Below are 24,337 nucleotides of genomic sequence, written 5' to 3'. Positions count from 1 at the left end.
CTAACATCCACTTTCCTTAATTATTTTTAAAGATCCACCAAAAACAGCGTCTTCAGTTTTTTAGTCTATTTGATGTATAAAATTATCAAAATGTGAATGATATTTTGCCACTTGCACATAATATTATGGAGCACAACGAACCAAATATTGAGGTTAAGCATCAAAATACAATTTCAATGTCGGTGTGACATGATTGACATCCGATCCTAACTTCCCTTCAAGCGAATACTACAGCTAACTATCCGATCATAACACTTATTGAACTAATTGAAAATAACTACCCAACATTGTATTAGCTGAGTATAGCTTAATCTGAATTAAAACCTAATGAACGAAACTGAAAATTTCAACAAAACAGAAAGATTGTAATCTGAAAACTAAATGTTATCCACTAGACTAAATGATGAGCCTCTAAAGATTTCTGAATTAAAATTTGTTTTCTGAACGTCTCCTAAAATATCAATTAATATTGAAAATAAAAGGCCTAATGCATATGCGGCCCCCTAAACTTGTCCTTTTTGTCAATTTTGACACCTCAACTAAGTGTTGTTCCTATTGAACCCGTGAACTCGTCCTCAAGTGTGTCTATCAAACACATCCGACTTACATAGTATTCCATCTTCAATGTAGCAACATGTTAATATATATTTTAATTTATTTATGTCATCTTTTAGCTAAGATTGGCAACAATTGAGAGGGAAAAAAAGAGTAGTTCTTGATTAAGCTAGCATTGGAAGTGCAAAACCAGCAGAAACCGACACATCCGTGACCTAAAGAATAGCTTACCACATGTTTAAAATATTACTCTACCTTCATTTCCACAATTGAATTCTGCTTCTAATAAAAATCAGATTTAGGGGTTTGATAGATACACTTGAGGACGAGTTCAGGGGTTCAATAGGAACAACACTTAGTTGAAGTGCCAAAATGGAAAAAAGAGGCAAGTTTAGGGGGCCGCATATGCATTATACCAAATAAAATAATAGAGAAGGATCTCACGCCGAAAAGAAAAGCAAAGGTAAGTTGGACTGCAAACTAGACTAACTTGGGACGCAGTCAGTAGTATCTCTGCATCCAAGAAAGCCGAATCAGGCCGTCGCGGGCTAACTATCATCTACCGGATACCCAATATATCCATGGACTACCAACTAATAAAGCGGAGCAAGACTTTCCATGTAGAAACATAATAAAGAAGAAAACACATTTCACAAGTAAATACGAAAATCATATGTCTAAAAATAGGCATAAGCTAGTAATTGTTACTATAGACTGATAACTGAAGCTGAAATTGAAATTTAAGTTATTTTTAATTAAAATAATTTTTTGATTAAAAGAGTTTTTCACACTATGGCCCTGCATACTTGAGGATCTGGAAACACGGACGGGAAGTATTGGCCTATTTCCCCAACAAACAATAGCACATGCGAGCGTGAGGTAACCTTGACCCTCGTGTCACTCACACAGGGAAGGTTGGCTATTTCTCTCAAGCTAAATGTGATAAGACCACTTACTGAAACTGAATTGAATACAAGTATCACAAACAATGACACATAGAAAGAAGTGATTCATGTAGGCTTGTAATTTCTTAAAAACTGAAAAAATTAGCCTACAAATCACACGGGACAACAACCATTACATGTAATACTGTCACATCTTCATCGAATACATAGGGCATGTTAATGTTGTACGAGGATTCTCTTTTAGTAAGGTAAGCCTTAACTTATCTCGAGCTACAAGCTTAACTTCAACTTTCCGTGTCCTTTAAGTAATCCAACACAATTCATCATTCACCTGATAATCAGGTTCACTGGAAGTCAATAAATATTGAAAGGTTTCTACTTTACTCGCTTTAACTTAGAAATTTTGATTCAAATTATCGAATTTGTGGATTTTTCTCTTAATGCGTTAAAATCAAGTTTTCCCGCTCTATTCTTAATATTTTAGTAGATCAATCAAAATCATGACTAATAATATTTCCAACCATTACCATAACGAAGATCCACCTTTCCACAAACTTTTCAATGAATTCCATCAATGGAGAATTAGAGTTTGTTTAATTCTTTTCCAACGGCTAACTTGGCTTAAGTTCGTAATTAGTAGTCATAATAAAGTATTGATACTATAGCAGTGTCAATAGAATTATCTCAATGTGATGAAATTGAGTGATCTAAGCCAATCTATATCTATCTATATATTATTAAAAAGAGGATAGTTTGCCCTAGAATCTTGACAAGTGACAGCATAAGATTATGAGACATGATAGTTTTAAGACAAAAAATAGTTAATTAGTTAATAATTAGGTATTAGTTATTGTTTAGAATTTTTTTAAAAATAAATTGTATTTGTATCTTTCTTTGTATCTTTTAAAGAAAAGCTGCACGTAACTCCCCATTTCCTCAATCCCACGTCTCCATATTAAAATTAATAGCCTGTTTGGCCAAGCTTCTAAAATTCGCTTATTTTAAAAAATACTTTTTAAAAAAAGTACTTTTCAAAAAAATATTTTTGGCGAAAAGCAGTCTGTGTTTTGACAATTAATTAAAAAAATACTTTTGAGCAGCAATTAGTGTTTGACCAAGCTTTTAAAAAGTGCTTCTATTTGTATTTTTCTCAAAAATACTTTTCAAAAAGTGCTTTTGAGCAAAAGCTATTTTTTTAGCTTTTGAAAAACTGCTTCTGCTATTCCCCAGAAGCACTTATTTTCTCCCAAAAGCTTGGCCAAACACCTCACTTTTTTTTTTTCAAATAAGCAGCACTTATTGAAAAAATAAGTACTTTTAAAATAAGCTTGACCAAACAGGCTATAAATCTGGAAAACAAAATGCAAAAAAAGGATATCTACGAAACGGAGGTAGTTTATCCATAAAAGGAGGTAGTTTTTCTTTCATACTTACGAGGGAAGTTATATTTATCTTCAGAGTAGAGTAGTGAATGCTTCAAGATTTACCACTTTCACAAAATGGGGAGAAACCCCCCTGCACGATGCGGTAGTTCATAACATTAAAAAAAAAAGTACTTTATTCAAAATAAATCACGTTTTCCACAAAAGAAGTGTTTGCGCATGCAGTTTTAAAACTGCTGGTGCACGCATATATGCTTGTTATACCCCATTTAAACGGGTTAAAGTAGAGTATAACATATTGGTGATCCCTATTTTGTTTATTTTAAGGAGTCGCCACCTAATTAATTTAACGGTGAATTAGGACACCTAATTTATTAATTAAGGTAAAGCTAACTAGACCTCCGTTAATAGTCTGCTTAACTTATGATTCTAGGTAAGGGTTCTGATTAGTCTAAAGGGAAGGGATTAGGCATCCTCTAGAATCCGTTAATTACGGTTATCCGGTCAAACTTAGGTTAATTAATTAAGGCTAAATATGATGCTTAAATTTTAAGAAACTGGCTTGCAAATGTTACTAAGGTTTTAAAGGAAAATATAATAATGCTATTTAAAACTAACTTGTAGAAAAATATAGTAATCTGCATAAAGGAAAACTTTAAATGCTTTTGAAAATAAGACTTATAAATGATGTTAAGACTTGAATGAAAATATAATAATGCTCTTTAGAATGAGACTTGTAGAAAATATGATAATTTGCATAAAAGAAGATTTTAAACGCTATTTAAAATAAGACTTATAAATGTTGCTAAGGTTTTGAAAAATATAATAATGCTTATAAATGTTGTTAATGCTTTAAATAGAAATACAGTAATGTTATTTAAAATAAGATTTGTAGCAGATTCAATGATTTGCATAAAAGAAGACTTTAAATACTATTGAAAGCAAATCTGAAAATATAATGGTTTGTATATAAGTGATAGGTTTTAGCAAATTTGAACTTTGGATAAAATTATGTTAATAGGACGATGCAACAAAATCCAGCTTTATTTTTTCATAAATACGATGCAAAAAGACGTGGGTTTTCTTTCTCTTTTATTAGCTTTATTTAACTACATTCGGCTAAAATATGTATAATTGGACCAATCTAAATTTTTTATAAAATATACTTGGGTTACTAGTTACATATTAGTGACGTTTTGAAATCTTTAAGATAGTAAAAACAGGACGTGATTCCCTTGGCTCAAAATATGTAGTCATGCTATTTTGAAAATCAATTATTCCAATAAAAATAAATATACTATAAATAGTTTTAACATAAAAAGAAGAGAATGAAACTTATGGGATTAATTGTTGGTTTTCCTTAAATTAACTACCCACTACTAAAACTAAACCCCACTAATTTTGCTAAGGTTCATCTAAATTAAGAAAATAAAGCAAAATAAAGAGTTAGTCGTGCAAGGCAGATTAAAATACACAATAAAATGGGATAGAGGAAAAAATATATCGGATCTGGCCCATTTTTAGGCCCAACTGCTGCGGACTATTCATGTTTTTGGGCTTTGGCCCGGAATTTCATTTCTTTCTGTTTTGTTTTGCTGCAGATAGGGCTGGACAGAGAAAAGTTACGTTGGGCTTTTAGCCCAACCCCGAATGCGGAAGAAGACGAGTCCCTTGGACTCATATGCGATGGTCATGCATAAAATGAAAAGAAAAGGATTAGTATACAATCAACGAATAAGGTTAAACATGTAAAAAATATAAACTCAAAACAGCTCGGTAGATTATGTATATACTATGTATATTCAAGTATACCTCATGTATACACATTCATAGGGATGTATAGAAGGTTAATATTGGAAAGCTTTCGCCCCCGTCTTCCAGATGTTGCACAAGTTCCAAGAGATTTCGTGAATCCCGGGCATGGCTAACACCGGGGAGGGTTCAAGCTTGATCCATAATGACCAATCTAACCCCCCCCCCCCCCCCCCATTAACATGTTCTCATAAAGGTTTACCAGTAATATACATAACCAACTGAAATATACTTGCAAACAGCGTACAAAATCTATACAACACCAAACTGATAACAAACTATACCCGAGACTCGCTAATACATGTTTACTCATACGAAAATGCATATGATCTAGACTAAGCGTATTCGCAACATTCAACCACTTGAAGAATTTAAATCAGGCATTTTGCATATGTAGCACGTGCATAGTTTAAAAAAAAAAGTGTGTTGCCAATTCATGATACATAACAAGTCCAAACATAATAGGTAAATGATATACAAAATATCTACTGAATTCAGGAGAGATTTTATGGTATTCAGGCACATTTTCCAGCTCATATTCTTTACATTAACAAAGCAAAACACTAATATTTGTAGCAAAATGTCATCACTTCCAGTGGCTTATAATACTAAAGCTATAGCAAAATATCATCGCATTTCAGTTCATATTTTAGTTGTTTCCAGAAAGAATCATTTCAGCACTCATTAAAGCCTAGACAGCACCTAATCCCCACAAACCCGACTGAAATTATGCCATTTGAAAGGGGTTGATCATGTTTAGAGGAATGCTTGCACGCAGGGAATCGTATAAGGGAGAACAGTTGCGTTCAAAAATAGGATGGTCTTTTATGTCTCCAAATCTCCAACTCGAGTTAAAGAAGGTTTCAACAGATTCAGATTTTAACAACACCTCACTCAAACCATTTAAGCCACTGTCCTGCTCAAACTAACTAGGGACTACATCTAACACAATATAAACTAAATGACATGCCCAAATGACGAAGGAAGCAGAGAAACTGGGCTTAAAACAGCAAGATTTAGGAAACAACAATATCTTGACCATGTCATTATTTCAACTCAACTGCCCAAACTTTACGTAAAGCAGTTTCAGATTAACAAAAGACTGAATTAATGCATGATAAGCTTGACTGGATTGGCTAACTCAACACAGATTCACACACAGCAGTGGTATTCGACAAGGATATTCATATTTGCAAATGGACATATTTAACAGACACAGAGATAGGATGCCAGGTTCAAATACAGAGGACTAATTCATTATACCATATTCTATAATTCATACATATACTCCGAATTCTCAGGTTAACAAAATTCACACCTAAGCTTGAAAAAGGTTTATTTCTTATGTCCTTTAATCCATTTTACTCAAATAAGCAGCAAGATAAAGACAGGCTGATTATGCTATCATGCCTAACCAAACTGAATCCAATCATGCCTAGACCTTACTACGTAATAATCAACTAACCACTCTTACCATGGTAGTATATTAACACAGGACGCGCATTTAAACTGGACAAGTCATACTCATACAATGCCCAAAGACATACTTAAAACAGACCAGGCTAACAACCAGTCATGCTAAACAAACTATATGCCTTAAATCTACTGAACAACAAAAAAAGTAACCGAACTAAAGCATATTAAACTGAACCAAAACAAGAAGGTAACTACCAGAAAAGAGACTGAACAAACAGGGGACTAATTACCACAAATTGTGCCTAGTAAACTTTAACAAAACAGGAAACCAACAAACATAATCTAAACATGATAAGCTAATCAAAACAACGAAAAAAACAACCAATTTCCATAAATTAAACACATAAAATGCGAAATAAAAGGGAAAGGGGAATTACCTTCTTCGGGTGCAGCGAAGTGAGGCTTCGAGTCTCCGGTTTACCTCGAAACACCACCAAATCCGAACTTGTGCGTGCTCGGATTCGAAGCAATACCAGGTAAACGAAAACAAAAGATGGGGAGTAGATTTTTTGACTCGATATCAGAAACTGTTACAACTGCTGAACACTTAAAACTTTTTTGGAATTTTGAGCGGCTAAAAGAAAAAGCTTCTAATTTCTATGGAATTTTCCAGGCGGCTAAGAAGAGACCTCAATTTTTAAGGATTTGATGGCGGCTAAAAAAAGAACTCCCCTTAACTGACTGAAAACGCGATTATTTATAGGAAAAAACATCTAGGGTTCTGCTGATACTCAAAATTTGGGTGGGATTTTAAGGTTCAAACGTTCGGATTTTCGTATGTATTCTAACCTATTCGATCTGAAAAAGAAGGGAAATGGACAAAATTCATTAAGATCTGTACTCGAAAGTGAAAGGGGAACTGATAAGCACAAATTTGAACTTACAAGCGGACAAGAGCTCATTAAAGCTTCAAATCGGAACAAAAACAAGAAAGGGGATGAACGCCTCTTCAACGTTGAACTTATGACAGAGCATTAATTATCCTTTCCTTAAATCGACTATGCATGGTCTGTAGGAGTGAAAGGAGTCTGTGGTTTTGCTCTGTCGTTGATGAAGAGAGAGGAAGAGAAGAGAGAGGGGAAAGAAGGAGGGGGGCGGGGGGGGGGGGGGGTGCGACGTGAAGATGAAAAGAAACCTAATGGTTTCATTTGTTGAACCGAGTCGGGTCGGATCGCAGGTAGTGGGCCGGTGAATTTAAAAAGTGGGTCGATTGTAAATGGACCGAATTAATATGGGCTGATTTTATGAATTGGTCCGAAAATAGTATGCGAAAATAAATGCGATGCGTGTGCATAGGATGGTAAAAAATGCTGAGACGATTATAATGCGGATTATAATAATACCGGTAATAAAATAACAATAACAATAATAATAATAATAATAATAATAATAATAATAATAATAATGATAATAATAATAGTAATAATAATGACAATAATAATAATAATAATAATAATAATAATAATAATGATGATGATGATGATGATGATGATGATGATGATGATGATGGTGATGGTGATGGTGGTAATAAAAATAATAACAACTAGTGACTGCAATAGAATAATGAAACACCGGTATTAATAAAAGCTAAAATATAAATAGGTATTCCTTAAGTCGCCGAAAAATATTAGAAGCGTAAATAGATATTTTGGGGAAGGCGGGACAAAATTGGGTGTCAACAATGCTTTTAATCAATAATTAATAATAGTAATAATTTGGCTACAGTTAAGTGTGGTCGGTTTTAAACCTCTAAGATCTTTTTGAAAGCATCGAACAAGTAACATGAAAGTTCTTTTGGTTATAGAATCCGGTTAAGATTTATTTTAATTTTGTCCGTCAGCAGTATATTAGTTTTGTTTTCACTGTGGTATTAATACTTGGAGCAAGTAGATAACATGCTCAAATACTTGGTATTTTGACTCTTTATATTTTACTGATCTAAATATTGTCTTGACTTTATCATCACGATGAAGTTATTGATTTTTGTGATTAGTTGTTAGTCCATGCCTTTGAATGATGCTTAGTTCCTTTCTTATTAATGTTTGGTGGCAATGATCAAGCAAAAACGAGGGTACAAGGACCAGTGGCTATGGAGCATAAAGTTATACGCAGATGAAAAAGGAAATAAGTAACAAAGGGAAGGTTGTTTTGTCATATGAAGACAATCCTTCTATAGCGCACTCGACTGGAGGCTTTTTTTAAAAGTAAAGAACTGTAGTAAAATGATTTATTTTGACCTTAATTATGCACTATATGCCCTACCTGCTAACCATGAATATGTTCACAAGATTACGACTTCAGAGGTTATAAGATCAGTATTGCAATGGCTGAAAAGTCTGATCCAGAGGCTCCCCTGGCATATTGTTTTTTGTAAGTCATAGAGAGTTATCCTTTTTCAATTCTTTTTGAATTTATTTTCTTTCATTTCACATGACTTCCAGTTTTATCTTTTTGTTTCTTCTAACAGAACTATTCAGAATAGTTTTAACAATATTAAGCCATATAAAGAAATCCTCCTTTTCCTATTAATATATCATGTTGACATGTTATGCCTTATCATCATATGTGGTGCAAAGGTAAAAGTAGATCATTATATGCTCGATGGGTGCCCAGAAGAAGGAGCAATTTGACATTCCAAAGTTTCAAATATTGCAAAGTCCAGGTAATGATTTAAATTATGTATTGCCTTCCAAATGAAGGAGATTTATGACTCCAAGATTTATTTCTTGAACGAGGTAATTTAAAACAATATGTAATGAAATATAAAAGCGTTTGTGGTGCGATTATCGCAGATTCCATAACATGATAATCCGAACATGTCTTTCTCTCTTTAACTAATTAAAGAAGGAAACATATAAAATAATTTTTTATTATACATATATTTGGATAATACTTATTTGGACTTTTTTTTTAAGAGTATTTTGAATTGGCACAAGAAAAGTTGTACTATGAATAAGATCATGTAACCATAATTTTAATAGATAAAGTTGAAAATAAATGTAAGATTTAAAAATTAAGAAATTCCAAGCGAAAAAATAAAATTATAAAATATAATTGATATCTCAAATAGGAAATTTAAATAATTGCTTATTGCATATAATACTAAACTAATAATTATTAAAAATATTAATAGATTTATGATAAATTAATAAAAAATTATCTATTTATACTTTTAAAAAATTGGAATCACAATAATACATATACCATTTTTCTCATCATAGGTAAAACCTAATTAAAATACTATAGTAGCAAAAAAAAAAAAAAAACAATGTATGCGTAGGAGAATTAGAGAAAATATTAATAGAATTTCAAGAAATGGAATAAATGTTTAAAAATAAATAAAATTTCAAAAGTAAGAAAAATTATACTTATCTATATTAAACAGGAAATAATGAGCAATAATATAAATCAAGTGAAAAGCTAATGAAAATCAAAATAAGTCCTTCTTATTAAAAATAAAGTTTACATCAAAAAAATATATCAACTGTCAAGTAACTTTCTATGGTGATTGAAGGAATTTCAGCATTATGCATAGTCAAGTGTCGATGTTAAGGTAGTCTTTGATGGTAAAAATTCATTCGCATTCATTTTTTACCCTAAATCATAATACTAATTTACTATGATTACGCTATAAATTAAGAACAAAATGTGTATTAATTAATGTTTAGTGATAAGAATGTATATAATGACATGTGTAATGTATTGATTAGTTTATAGTAAACATGTCAACTTTTCCTATTCGACTTTAGTTTTTTTTTTTTTTTAATTTTATTTTAGGATATATTGCATAGGAAACAAAACCACAGTTACATTTTAAAAAAAAAAATAGATTTAATGTGCTCAAACAAACAAGATAATAATTTTACACAACTAATCTATATATCTATATATCTATATATTATTAAAAAGAGGATAGTTTTAGGACAAAGAGTAGTTAGATTAGTTATTAATTAGTTAATTTAGTTAGTGTTTTGAATTTAAATTTTAAAATAATTGAAAGTTGCCAAGTGGTAAAGTTAATAAATGCAAAAAAAAAAAAAAAAAAAAAAAAAAAAATTAATAGCGCATAAACAATTTGGTTCCACCAAATCAGGACAACAGTGGAACATCCAAACAGTTACTTAGAATTTTACAGTGTTGCATCTCATTTTTATTTGCATCAAAAAAAAAAAAAAAAAAAGGAAGAGCCAAAAAAAGCACAAACAAAGAGAAAAGGGAAAAAGACGAAAAAGGAAAAAAAAAATCTATATAATCTAACCTAAATGCACGTCTCTTACCCCCATTACCTCCATTTAACTCACAAAGACAAATCCACGTTTCATCTAACTGCCCCATTTATCATTTATCATCTGTATATCCCGATTCTCCAATTTTTGTTCATGTATGAACTTCCAGCGGTTCACAAGAGACTTAATCGACAGAAACTGCCCCATTTACCATCTCTATCCGGATTCTCAAATTTCCTTTCATGTTTGAACTTTTATATTGTTGCAGCGATTTACAGGAGACTTATTCGATAGAAATAGCTTATGTATTTGTTGAACATATAGTTTGCAATTTGTTAGCATGAAATTGCGGCTAGACCGAGAAGCCTTTTAGAGCAACTTTTTGTGACTATGATGACAGAACCGTCCTAATCCAGAAACCGGGAATGCAAGTGATGGTCTTCAAAAAGCTTGTAAAAGGTGCAAACCTTTTCCCAACCAGTGCGTTAATGGCTATAAATTCCAGTTAATATTCAGATTATTATTTACGAATTTTCTGAAATCCTCTATTCTTCTACTCTTCTTAAAAGTTTTCTTTTCTGTGTGATATACTGCCATTGAGTGGTTCGCCGCTACCAGAATTTGGAGTACTACTATTTTGGTAAGATAATCGTTCTATCCTGGGAGGGGATATTCCATCAACCTCGAGTACTGTGAGGGGAATAATTTCCTTAAGGACACACTTTGAACTAAGTGGGTTCGATTATGTTCTGAATATATTTTTTCTAACACTGTTTCTGTTCATTTGTCCATTTTCTGTAATTTACTGGTTTTAAGTTTTTACAGATTGTGTAATCTGCTTTTACTAAGTGTTTTATAGATTCAAAAACTTTATTTAGACTTATACAGATTATTTTTAGACAACAATCTTAAGGAAATTACTATATAATATTATAATCTGTATTCTGTTTAAGGAGATTAAAACTTCTGTAGTTTTCTACTCCATATGAATATTAGTATTCTGACTTGAAGATATAAAAACTTCGTTGGAATACCAAAGTTCATAAGTATACTGCGATTTGAAGAAATAAAATCTTCATCGTTTAAGTTTGTGATTTAATTGCTATTCTAGTTTTATTAACTAAAACAGTTTGTCGATTTGACAGTGACAAAGAAAGAATGGCAATTGAGACTGAAACTCCCTCTGCGACTGGAACTCCTTCTGTGAACATTGCACCAGCGGTCACGCCTACAACCCGTGCCGCTGTGCCACCGGCTGAGAAACCTACGAAGTTCACCGGTGCCAACTTTAAAGGATGGCAGCAGAGAATGTTCTTTTGGCTTACCACCCTTGGTATGCAAAAGTTCACCAGTGAGGACCCTCCCGTGCCTGCCGCCGACATGCCTGACAATCAGAAGTTCATGGTTACTGAGGCTTGGAAACAGGCTGATTTTTTGTGCAAAGGCTACATTTTGAGTGCCTTAGAAGATGATTTGTACAACGTCTACAGTGCAGTAGAGACCTCCAAAGAATTATGGAGTGCACTGGAAAAGAAGTACAAAACTGAAGATGCTTGCTTGAAGAAGTTTGTGGTTGCCAAATTCCTAGACTACAAAATGGTGGATGGAAAAACTGTTGGAACCCAAGTTCAAGAGCTTCAACTTATCTTCCATGACCTTATTGCTGAAGGTATGGTAGTGAATGAAGCATTCCAAGTGGCTGCAATGATTGAGAAGTTGCCACCCTCATGGAAAGATTTCAAGAATTATCTTAAGCACAAGAGAAAGGAAATGAAATTGGAGGATCTTGTGATTCGTCTCAAGATTGAGGAAGATAACAAAACCGCTGATAAGAGGTACCGTAAGAGTTCACCAATTGAAGGGGCAAGTGTCGTTGAAGATGCTGCTCCGAAAAAAAACAATAAAAGGAAGAGGCGTTCTGGAAAGGAGAAGTATCCTAACAAGAAAAAGTTCAAGGGCAATTGTTACAATTGTGGTAAAGCAGGCCATAAAGCTCCCGACTGTCGTGCCCCCAAGAAGGACAAAGAGAAAAACAAGGGTCAGGCAAACATGGTGGAAGATGTTGATGACCTATGTGCAATGCTGTCCGAGTGCAACCTGGTTGGCAACCCAAAGGAGTGGTGGCTTGATTCTGGCGCCACTCGACATGTGTGTGCCGTTAAGGAAGCATTTACAATTTACACTCCCGCTGGACTTGACGAGGAGCTATACATGGGAAATACTGCAACAGCCAAAGTTGAAGGACATGGAAAGGTTCTGTTGAAGATGACATCCGGCAAAGTGCTGACTCTCAACAACGTCATGCATGTTCCATCAATTAGGAAGAACCTAGTTTCAGCCGCACTACTCGTGAAAAATGGGTTTAAGTGCGTGCTGGTTAGTGATAAATTTGTACTTAGTAAGAATGATATGTTTGTAGGAAAGGGCTACCTCACCGAGGGCCTTTTCAAACTTAATGTAATGGTTGTTGCCAGTATTAATGGAAAATCTGCTTCTTCTTACTTATTGGAGTCAAATAATTTATGGCATGTTCGTTTAGGACATGTCAATTACAAAACCTTGCGGAAAATGATTAATCTTGAAATATTGCCTAAATTTGAGTGTAATATATCTAAATGTCAAATATGTGTTGAATCAAAGTTTGTTAAGCATTCGTATAAGTCCGTTCAAAAGAATTCAAATCCTTTAGACTTAATACACACTGACATTTGTGATATGAAGTCAATACCATCTCGCGGTGGGAAAAAGTATTTCATAAGTTTTATTGACGATTACACTCGATATTGTTATGTTTACTTGCTAAACAGTAAGGATGAAGCAATAGAAGCATTTAAGCAATATAAGAATGAAGTCGAAAATCAACTAAATAAAAAGATAAAAATGATTAGAAGTGATAGGGGTGGAGAATACGAATCTCCTTTTGCAGTGATATGTTTAGAATATGGAATTATTCATCAAACCACTGCCCCCTACACACCACAATCCAATGGAGTTGCGGAAAGGAAAAATCGGACATTGAAAGAAATGATGAATGCTTTACTAATAAGTTCCGGTTTACCGCTGAGCTTGTGGGGGGAAACTATCCTTACAGCTAACCGAATACTCAACAGAGTGCCCCACAGCAAAACACAATCCATTCCATATGAACTATGGAAAGGAAGAAAACCCAACTTGAAATATTTCAAAGTGTGGGGGTGTTTAGCAAAAGTACAAGTTCCTTTACCTAAAAGGGTAAAAATCGGACCAAAAATTGTGGATTTTGTTTTTATTGGATATGCTACAAACAACAAAGCTTGTCGGTTTTTGGTTCACAAATCTGACAATCCCGAAATTCATGTTAATACGGTAATTGAATCAGATAATGTTGAATTCTTTGAAAATATTTATCCGTATAAAATTGAATGTGAGTCGTCAAGTGAAAGATCTAAACGACCGCGGGAAGAACCAAAGGAAAGTACACCAAGTGAAAAGGATCCAAGGCGTAGCAAACGTCAAAGGACATCTACTTCCTTTGGACCAGATTTTGTGACATTCTTGCTTGAAAATGAGCCTCAAACATTTAAAACAGCGATGTCTTCTTCTGATTCAGCATTTTGGAAAGAGGCAGTCAATAGTGAGATTCAATCAATCTTAGATAACCACACATGGGAAGTGGTTGATCTTCCTCCTGGAAACAAGCCTTTAGGTTCTAAATGGATTTTTAAAAGGAAAATGAAAGCTGATGGCACTATTGACAAATATAAGGCAAGACTTGCAGTCAAAGGTTATAGACAAAAAGAAGGCCTTGATTATTTTGACACATACTCGCCTGTAACAAGAATAACGTCCATTCGGGTGTTAGTGGCTCTGGCAGCCGTGTATGGTCTTGAAATTCACCAAATGGATGTTAAAACAGCTTTCTTAAATGGTGATTTGGAGGAAGAAATTTACATGGAACAACCCGAGGGTTTTGTGGTTCCTGGTAAAGAAAAGAAAGTGTGCAAACTTGTAAAGTCGCTTTATGGACTTAAACAAGCACCCAAACAATGGCATGCTAAATTTGACCAAACCATGTTGGCAAATGGCTTTAAAATCAATGAGTGTGATAAATGTGTTTACATTAAAAACACTCCAGGTCACGAAGTCATTGTTTGTTTGTATGTTGATGACATGCTGATAATAAGCAAAGAAATGGCAGATATAAATGCTACAAAGCGCATGCTGGCTAGCAAATTTGATATGAAAGACTTAGGAGTTGCTGATGTAATCTTAGGAGTCAGAATTCATAGAACTCCACAAGGTATAGCATTATCACAGTCTCACTACATAGAGAAAGTACTTGACAAGTTCAAGTACTTGGATTTCAAGATTGCCAGAACTCCAATTGATGTGAGTTACGCACTTCAAAAGAATGAAGGTGAAAGTAAATCACAAGGGGACTATGCGAGAGTGTTGGGAAGTCTGATGTATATCATGAATTGTACACGACCAGATATAGCATGTGCCATTAGCAAACTGAGTCGGTTTACAAGTAATCCCAATTACACACATTGGATGGCAATGAAACGAGTTTTGGGGTATCTGAAACATACTCAAGACTATGCTTTGCATTATAATAAATATCCCGAAGTGATTGAGGGATATAGTGATGCAAATTGGATCACTAGATCGTCTGAAGTTAAATCCACGAGTGGGTATGTTTTCACAATTGGGAGTGGAGCAGTGTCTTGGAAATCATCCAAACAGACTTGCATCGCCCGTTCCACTATGGAATCTGAATTCATAGCTTTAGACAAGGCCGGTGAAGAAGCTGAATGGCTCCGGAATTTCTTAGAAGATATTCCATTCTGGCCCAAACCTTTGGCTCCTATATGTATACATTGTGACAGTCAAGCAGCAATAGGAAGGGCAGGGAGTGTAATGTATAACGGAAAATCTCGTCACATACGACGAAGACACAATACCGTTAGACAACTCCTCTCTAGTGGCGTTATCACGATTGACTATGTAAAGTCAAGAGATAACGTAGCGGATCCGCTTACAAAAGGCTTATCTAGAGAGGGAGTTAGTAGATCATCAATGGGAATGGGGTTAAGGCCGAGGACAAGTCATCATGGCGGTAACTCTACCTAGCAGACTGGAGATCCCAAGAACTAGGTTCAAAGAGATCAAACAAAGTTATGACTGACGGTTCAACATTGTCAAACAACTCAACCCATTCTCGGATGAAGACAATGTTCAGAAATAAGGATAAAACTTTATGGCTTGTTAATGAGTTAATAAAGCATTAAGATTTTTAATGATTATCTAAATCTGGCAGTGTATGACCAGATAATGTGGCTATAAGACCACATGTTTAGAAATCACCTATGTGAGTGTTAAGTGTAAGCCGCTTTAAAAGGGAATGATAGTGAAGGCCCATTCTCTATGCACTCATGAAACCAGGCGGTGTTCATGGCTGAAACGAACACAACCGTGAGAACCATAAATGGTTGAAGGTTGATTGTGTGATTTATGTTGTCTAGGTATACAACAAAGTTCGACGGTTCAAAGATATCAAATCTACCGATTGATCGAGTATATCCGATGTAAGTTCACTACGGAAAGTTCAAAGGGAAACCTACTTATCCAGATGCAGTCAATCTTCGCTTGTATATCACACTTGTCCGCGCATTCTTTTATATTATGGCCATTCCCCATTCATGTGGGGGATTGTTGGGTTTTTTGATATTGGTGAATGGGAAATGATGGGATGAAAAGTGAAGGGAATATAAAAGGTCCCTTTTGCTTTGGGAAATGTAAAAGGTTCCTTGTGCTTTGGTTAAAGCATCTGTCCCACATAGGAAAAAGAGAGGTGTACATATTATATTACACCTTCTCTAGTTGCTAAAAGGGTTGAGGGGGAAAGGACCCCACGCGCCATCGGCGTCGCTCGCTCGGCTCGGCTTCGGCTTCAGATTTGGATTTGGATTTGGTCAAATGATCTGATTGATTGATAATCTTTTTGGACCAAAATTCTTTTAAATTTTAATTTAATTATTTATTAATTAATTAATTATTTCCAGATTCTGACCCGTTAGTGACCCGGATCCGCGTGTCTGACCCGCGACCCGTTTCTCCCCGGATTAATTTAAATTTCCCTCCGTTTCTTTTTAAAACGTACATTTTCTGAAAGGTTGCAAACCTTTCTGAAAAGGTGCAAACCTTTTCCCAACCAGTGCGTTAATGGCTATAAATTCCAGTTAATATTCAGATTATTACTTACGAATTTTCTGAAATCCTCTATTCTTCTACTCTTCTTAAAAGTTTTCTTTTCTGTGTGATATACTGCCATTGAGTGGTTCGCCGCTACCAGAATTTGGAGTACTACTATTTTGGTAAGATAATCATTCTATCCTGGGAGGGGATATTCCATCAACCTCGAGTACTGTGAGGGGAATAATTTCCTTAAGGACACACTTTGAACTAAGTGGGCTCGATTATGTTTTGAATATATTTTTTCTAACACTGTTTCTGTTCATTTGTCCATTTTCTGTAATTTACTGGTTTTAAGTTTTTACAGATTGTGTAATCTGCTTTTACTAAGTGTTTTATAGATTCAGAAACTTTATTTAGACTTATACAGATTATTTTTAGACAACATATTATTTATGTAATTAAAGGTATGTGGTCCTTTAGTTGCTTCCTATTTAAGAAGCGTCATGAAGCTTTTTCTCACAATATAATATTGCAGGTGCTAATGTGGTTTTTGAAAAAATGAACGACACTTAGAGCTAGCACTTCGTAGAGTGTCTGACAACTTTTCATTCTCTTCTTTTGCTCACAATATAATATTGTCATCATTTTTGTGTTTCTTTAAAACAATCCACATTCTACACAACTTTTTTACTTTCTCATCATGCCTCTTCTCTTTATCATTAGTATATATCTATGCTTCTAATATGAAACCCACTAATTTTTCATATGAATTGCTAAAAGTTGATGTGAAAAATAAGTTCATGCTTCTCCTAAATATTTGTTTCATGTGAAATCTTTGCATATTAATAATACATTTTATATTTTATTGCAGATATCAAATCTCTCAATGTCTTAAGATTCGAGAAAAACGCATAGCAAAGTAAGGAACTGCTTCAAGCTCATGCACGTAAATGAAGTACAATACAAAGTCGATACTGTAAGCTAGAAAGAAGTGAAAGGATGTAATTGATTTATGTAATTCATTATTGTTTTTTGAACAAGCCAACAAAACGGAATTGCATTATTTACATCTACGTGAGTTGTTTTGGAGATTTGCACATATAGTCGTTTCTCATAGCTACGTACTTGATTTTCTTTCTGTTTTATTTTTGGTGTTTCATTATTCAAATATATTTTTCAGAATCTGTTTACATTTCTACCGGCAATTTACGAATCACTTTATTTATTTTTTTACTTGACGCACACACATTGATATCTTGATTGATATTTTTGGTGGAAGGAATATAGATTTTTCCTTTTACCTTATTTCCGTCAAATTCACCAAATCAAGGTATGCTTATTTATTCGGTCTTTTATTAATTTATATGATTCAAACCTATATAAACGGTAATATTTATTGGATATTTTTAAAAATTTGAGCCATAAAAGTTGCTACAGTATCTTCAGGAGCATTACTTCTTCTCTTCCAGGTGTATTCTCCACTTTTCAGGTGTTGAATTTGATGCTCAAAATGGTTTCAAAGTTCTTTTGAAATATCAATATAATTGGCTTATCTTGATGAAGCACAAGGTACTCTTCCTCTTAATTTGTTTGTGCACTTTTGCTTAAAATTTTGGCACACCAAATTTTTGTTTCTTTTATCAACATGTAAAAAGAGTACTTCTAACATGTTATTCAAATTTCATTTGGTTTATATAGCAGGAACTAAAAGTGATAAATACTAATGAACAAATAGAGTAAATGAATTCTCTCTAGAGTGTACTCTTTTATCTGTGCCAATGGTTCTTACTCTGAATCTAAACTTTCCTTCCTCATGATTACTGAAAGTGACAAAAATAAAGAAGGAAAAGAAAGATATATGAATTGAAATGAGAGTGGCAACATTCAATTTTATATGGTTGACACTTGGTACTTCTAAAATTGTTTTAAAAATGTACCAATTGCTTGCATGCTTTGATTGGTGTTTTTGTGAAGGCAGAAGAAGGTAAATCATGGAGAAAAAGGAACACCAGTGGTTGAAGTAAGGAGAAAAAGGAACAACGGCATAAACTGAGAATGATTTCAAGCATTCAAAATTCAAATATCTCATTGGTACTCTTCTCTACTCCTCAAGAAGACTTTACAACTTCTCATATGAAATCCAACTTCAAGAACACTTGGACATGGAATATCACAAGAAGAAACTTGCAAAAATAAACATAATATGCTTACGATGGCATAAGCAGAATATGCATACAATTCTAATTTATATTTCTCAATTCTCTAGAATTATCCTTATTTTTTCTCTAGAATTATCCTTATTTTTGTTATATTTATCCTTATTTGTACTTTACAATGTCATATCTTCTGCAGAGAATGTTGATCTGATAAATTGCTGAGTGAAAACCATCGAAAAAGAAGAAAGAATTCCACCTTTATTAATATATTAGGGGTCAGTTCCAAATGGTTAATTTTTCTTATTACAATTTGTGTGTGTCATCCTTTGCATAGGAGCCATGCTAATCTTCTCTGTATCGTTTCAATTAATTTATCGGATGTCCCCGAAGGGACTTTTTTTGTTATTACAATTACGCAAATACAACTCAACTTATTTGGTTATGTTCAGGACATAGTTTGAAATTGTCATAACTCAATTCATAATTGTCAGGATAATATCAAAAAAATTGTTACTATTTTTAGTTAGTGAATTGGAATACAAAAACGTATTTGCATCGATAATAGGAGATGAATATACATGACTTTTCAAATTTTGGGAAAAAAAGTTTTTAAAAATGTAGTATAAGTGCTATATACATGATGATTTTGTGGACATAAGGTACATTTACCAGGAATCTTTTTTCAATAGTGTATGCATTTTGCTACTAATAAAAGAATTTGAATTTGTGTCGGAGATAAATATTCTTTTAAATATAAATATTTTCTTCGTAGATATATTTAAAGATCAAATATTTCAATTTTATTATCCTGATAGTATCTCCAACATAATTTGTAGATCTTTTTCCAAAGAAATTGAAACCGTGTGGTTTGAGTGAACCCTGTATAGTGGCACATACTTTCAGCTTACCATACTGTTTGGATGTTTCTTTACAATATAGATTTTATGTGTAAAATAGTACTTTTCCTCGATCTAAAACTTAAGATTGATTGTGTTAATGCAGGTTTACATTGCATATGATGCAAGTCGCTTTTCTGGGAGCTAATGGCTATGGCTATAGCTTCAAGAATGCTTACATTTAAATATGTTAAAGAAGTCAAAGATGAAAAGAAGAAATGAGCATAATCAAAGGCCATATATCATGAAAAAGATGCGTACTTTGACAAAGGATTGCAGTAAGGTGGATTGTTTTCCCCTCTGAAACGATAAATTCACCCATTATATCCAGCTAATAGCTTAATGTTAGAAATTACCAGAAGTACCACCATTAGATTAGAAAAAAGTTCACGGCTTCTAAAACAACAAATAGTAGTGGATTGCAACATCTACTCCCATGACGCTAATTTTGGTACCCACGGAATGCACGGCATTATCAAAATATATATTAATTAAGTCAACTTATGTTTTCGCTTTTTACAAGGAAGTTTTCGAAGCTTATCATGTATTAGCTAGCTTTCTCTTTTATTTCCTTTAGCCTGATGCTTCTATATTGCATTATTGAATTAGTAAAAATGGGTCATTATAAGAGTGTTTCGAAAGCACTGCAATTATCATCTTTTGTATTTTAACAAGTTTTCTTAAATACTTAAAAGGTTAGATCTACTAAGATCACTTTACTTAAGCTATTTGGTCAGTAAGTAATAATGGATTAAATATCACAGTAAAAATTACAGATGTATCTAGCTTCCTCAAGCTACTATAAAAATTTCTTTCTAAGTTGTATTGTTCAGAGTAGCGCTTTGCACGATGCCATAAAGAAGATTTCAGAAATTAATACAAGAAGTTGGATCATAAATTTATTTGATTGGATAGTACAACATTGACGGTTGTAAGTGCATGATGCTTGTGTCTTTGTGCGTTCTCCTTATTCAAATGATTTACCATTACTTTGACATCAAATTTTGATGCTAAAATGCAATTCACCCATGAAAACTATTATGCTTTAATAAAGATCTTTAGTCACATTTTTGTTACAATTAATTATGATATACCTAAATATATATTGTTTAAGACACGACGCTTATGTTCAGTTAGCACTATTGAAGATGATCAGAACTTAAAGATAAGATTGTTACAATTATCTCTTTACGCTCTTTTTTTCTTTGAAACATGCACAGGTACGTATACTAGTATATTATTAAAAAGAGAATAGTTTGTCCTAAGATTTTGACAAGTGGCAGTGTGGATAAAGACAAGTGTTAGTTTTAAGACAAAAAATAGTTAATAATTAGTTATTATTTATTATTTTTGAATTTGAATTTAAAAATAATTAATTATATACATCTATATATTCTATTTTAAGTTGGGAAGTTATCAATTTAAAATAGAATATTTTAAAAAAAAAAAAAAAACTGCCGGATCAAGTGGTACAACTTTTCCGCGTTTAAGTTTTAAGAATTTGTAATTCATTTTATTTTAAATTCTACTTAGGAAAGGAAAAAAATAAAGGGGAAAAAGAAAAGAAAAAAGAGAAGGTGGTTTAAGAAGGAAATAAGAAAGAAAGAAAGTGGCAAGAAGTCAACTTTAGGACGATATAGAATTTTCAATTTGTTTTGAAGGAGTAAAAAATTTAAATTGAGATAATAAAAATAAAAAAACTAACCTAACTCACCCCACTTGCACGTCCTCCTTCCCTATTTTATCCCCACGTTCTCACCAAACACTCACCCCACTAAACACACACATTAACACACGATATACACTCCATACAAAAGCACATATATTTCATCATATACATCTCTTGGTATCGTCTTGATTAATCAGTGTTTTGATATTATTGCTTATGCCGCATGTTATTTTAAGAAATACTGAGGCTCGAAATGTTTTATGTTATTAGTGGCATTCAGTTTCCTGCTTTTACTTGCTAATTACACGCGTTATCAGTTTATATTGTTCAGTAATTAAGATGATATGCATTTGGCATGGCATTATTGTATCGGAAATGTAGCGTTTTTAGCCTCATGACATCTAAAATTCTGAATTATATTAATTTTGTATTTGTAGGTGGCTATCCAAAAAGAAAACTTGCAACAAAAGTGCGGTATGTAAAAGATATGTGCTCTATATTCAGTCTTATATAATTTATTTTTATTTTTTAGCTACTCTTTCTTATATGAAAAATTAGAGACTCATTAGTTTCTATTTCAACACCATTGTAGTGATCTCCAATTTACTGATAAGGCATCAAAGGAATGTAGCCTTCCAGCTACTTTGTACTTTGGTTCTACTAGAAGGATGGGTAGTAAGGAAGCATACATCTTTTGCACTTGGTTTGCCTTCTGCTATCAATTGTTTTAATTTGGGAACATTTGCAATAAATGTATTTAGGATGTGCATTGAGTTTTCATAAGCAGTTATCACTTATGAGGATATATATGATGATCTAATAGTTGTCAAAATAGTCATTCAAGCCGACAAAAGATTTATAGCTTTAGTAATTTAAAGACAAAACTAATTATAGTTCAAGTAATTAAACTAATTATGATAGTTTTCATATGCTTATATCTTATGGAGCAATATATAATTTTTTGGTCACACATGATCTTTATAATGGGTAAAAATATTATAGGTCATGCACATCTAAGTTTTCAGAATAATTGTCAAGGTATATTGTTCATGCTTAATTTATTTATTTTTTGTAAATTTTTTTCTTTTTTATTGTCTACAATTAATATTATATTTATCTTTTGTCACAAATATAATTAAGGAATCTGAAGTTTTCATATATTAGATGTATACAAATATCTCACAAAAGCGAAATAAATATTTGAAAAATCAACAAGAAAAATGGAGAACCCAAATATATAAAGAAATTTTACTAAATTATTTGTGTAACGAATGATTGTAAATATATTATGTGTGTACAAGATGGGCGTAGAATATTACAACGGAAGGACTTTGTAGTAATGCCATAGATATGAAGTAATGTGATCGGGTAATCCTGTCAATATTTTGATGTCTAGCTGAATTTATGTAAGCAGTTACCCGCTCCTAAGATTGAGACAATGCTTTAATTCTATCTTCTTTGAGGACACCTTTTTTCATATCTAAATCTGGCCAAAAAGGCACCATCTTTGTACTTCATGACTCATGTTTCATATCTATTGAAAGTTATAACTTGATCTTTTACTCCCCACATGGTATAATTTTTGGGTTCTTGCATACTTTGTTTTGTAGACATTCGTCTATGAAGCAATCCACAATTATCCTAATTTTATTTGAACAATATATACAATTAGAAAAGTTTTATATATGTACCCTAAAGATGTTTCGGTTGGTAATATTTGACTTTGACATGAAATGAGAGTAAAATTTTTAACATGACTGAAAGATAACTTTTTCTTGAATTTTAATTAAAGACAATAGTTTCATAGATAAAAACTATTTTTCCTATCTTAACCAATTAAAGTTAAAAATTATGTCCTTTACTGTTCATATTTTAGATATATATATATATATATATGTGGGAATTGATTATTATTTTGAATTTCAGTATAAAATTCAGAATTAGGTTTTACATCACCGAAGTCACTTTAAATATATTCCGAGGTATGATAAAAATTATTATTAAATTTAAATAAAATAATAATTTGTTATAATTAGTTTGCTTTAATATATAATATAAATAATTGGTAACTTATATATATTTGGTAACCTTCAGGAATGCATTTAAATTACATATAGAAAATCAATACAATAAGTGTTAGCTTGGTAATCTTAGCCTAGAATCTATGTGTAACTTATGAACGAATTATTAAAAAATTATAATGATTCCTTAATAAACCTCTGAATGTTATTACACATAACACAATATTACTACATAATTTAAGTTGGGGGGAAAAGAATTTTCCTTTGCTATTAGCCTTCTTATCAGAGTTCGAGAATTAAAACTTTCCAGTTAATTTAATAATAGAAATTAAATTTGAAAACTCTAGATACATTGTATCCGCTTTTGTGATTGCACTTTTGAACCTTTGAACATTCAATAATTTATACAATGTGCAGGTTGATGAGTAATCGATTAGAAGAGAGAAAGTAATTTTGTCTAACAAGCAAGTAGGGCTACCTTTTCATCATAGACATTATATTAATTCAATGTTCTTTTTTTCTTGTGTGATAAAAGTGAAATGCTGCAATAAATATTGTTAAGGAGTACAAAATGATTATTTATATTATATTATATTAAAAGCGGCGTGATAGGCAAGGACATAAGTGAAAAACTAATAAATAATCGTATGATAAAGTAAATAAAAATGCAAACACAATAAATATGGAACAAGAAAAATAAAAGTATTTAAAAAAAATATAGTATTGTTAACAAATTGTAAGTATTAACTATTATAACATGTCGAGGTGCTAAATATGTTAACATTCTCTCAGGTGAGCTATATAACATTATTTTACAACAAACTGAATCTTAAAAATGTTCAATAAACATGTATATTCATGATTACACGTATTAACTGACCGCGCATCGCGCGGGTAGTATTATAAAAAAGAGGATAGTTTGCCTTAGGATTTTGACAAGTGTCAGCGTAGGATAATGACACGTGGTAATTTTAGGACAAAAAATAGTTAATTAGTTATTGTCTTTTAATTTGAATTTAAAAATAAATAAATGTATATGTTATTCAAATTTTGTATTTAATT

The 24,337-nt window shown here is 32.6% G+C and overlaps 1 long non-coding RNA gene and 1 pseudogene across 1 annotated transcript; one reads left to right on the top strand and one right to left on the bottom strand.

Annotated features, from left to right (window-relative positions):
- The first annotated feature begins 17,192 nt into the window (after positions 1-17,192).
- On the top strand, positions 17,193-20,107 carry LOC132614341 (uncharacterized). The gene is made up of 5 exons (XR_009572268.1): positions 17,193-17,452; positions 18,003-18,102; positions 18,508-18,624; positions 18,886-18,964; positions 19,692-20,107. It is a non-coding gene; the product is annotated as an uncharacterized LOC132614341 (long non-coding RNA).
- On the bottom strand, positions 18,974-19,083 carry LOC132616281 (U6 spliceosomal RNA; annotated as a pseudogene).
- Positions 20,108-24,337: the final 4,230 nt, after the last annotated feature.

The sequence above is a fragment of the Lycium barbarum genome, chromosome 10 (assembly GCF_019175385.1).
Source record: "Lycium barbarum isolate Lr01 chromosome 10, ASM1917538v2, whole genome shotgun sequence".
NCBI classification, from domain to species: Eukaryota; Viridiplantae; Streptophyta; class Magnoliopsida; order Solanales; family Solanaceae; genus Lycium; species Lycium barbarum.
The sequence above is the reverse complement of the archived record's forward strand: the minus strand, read 5'-3'. Positions and strand labels throughout refer to the sequence as shown.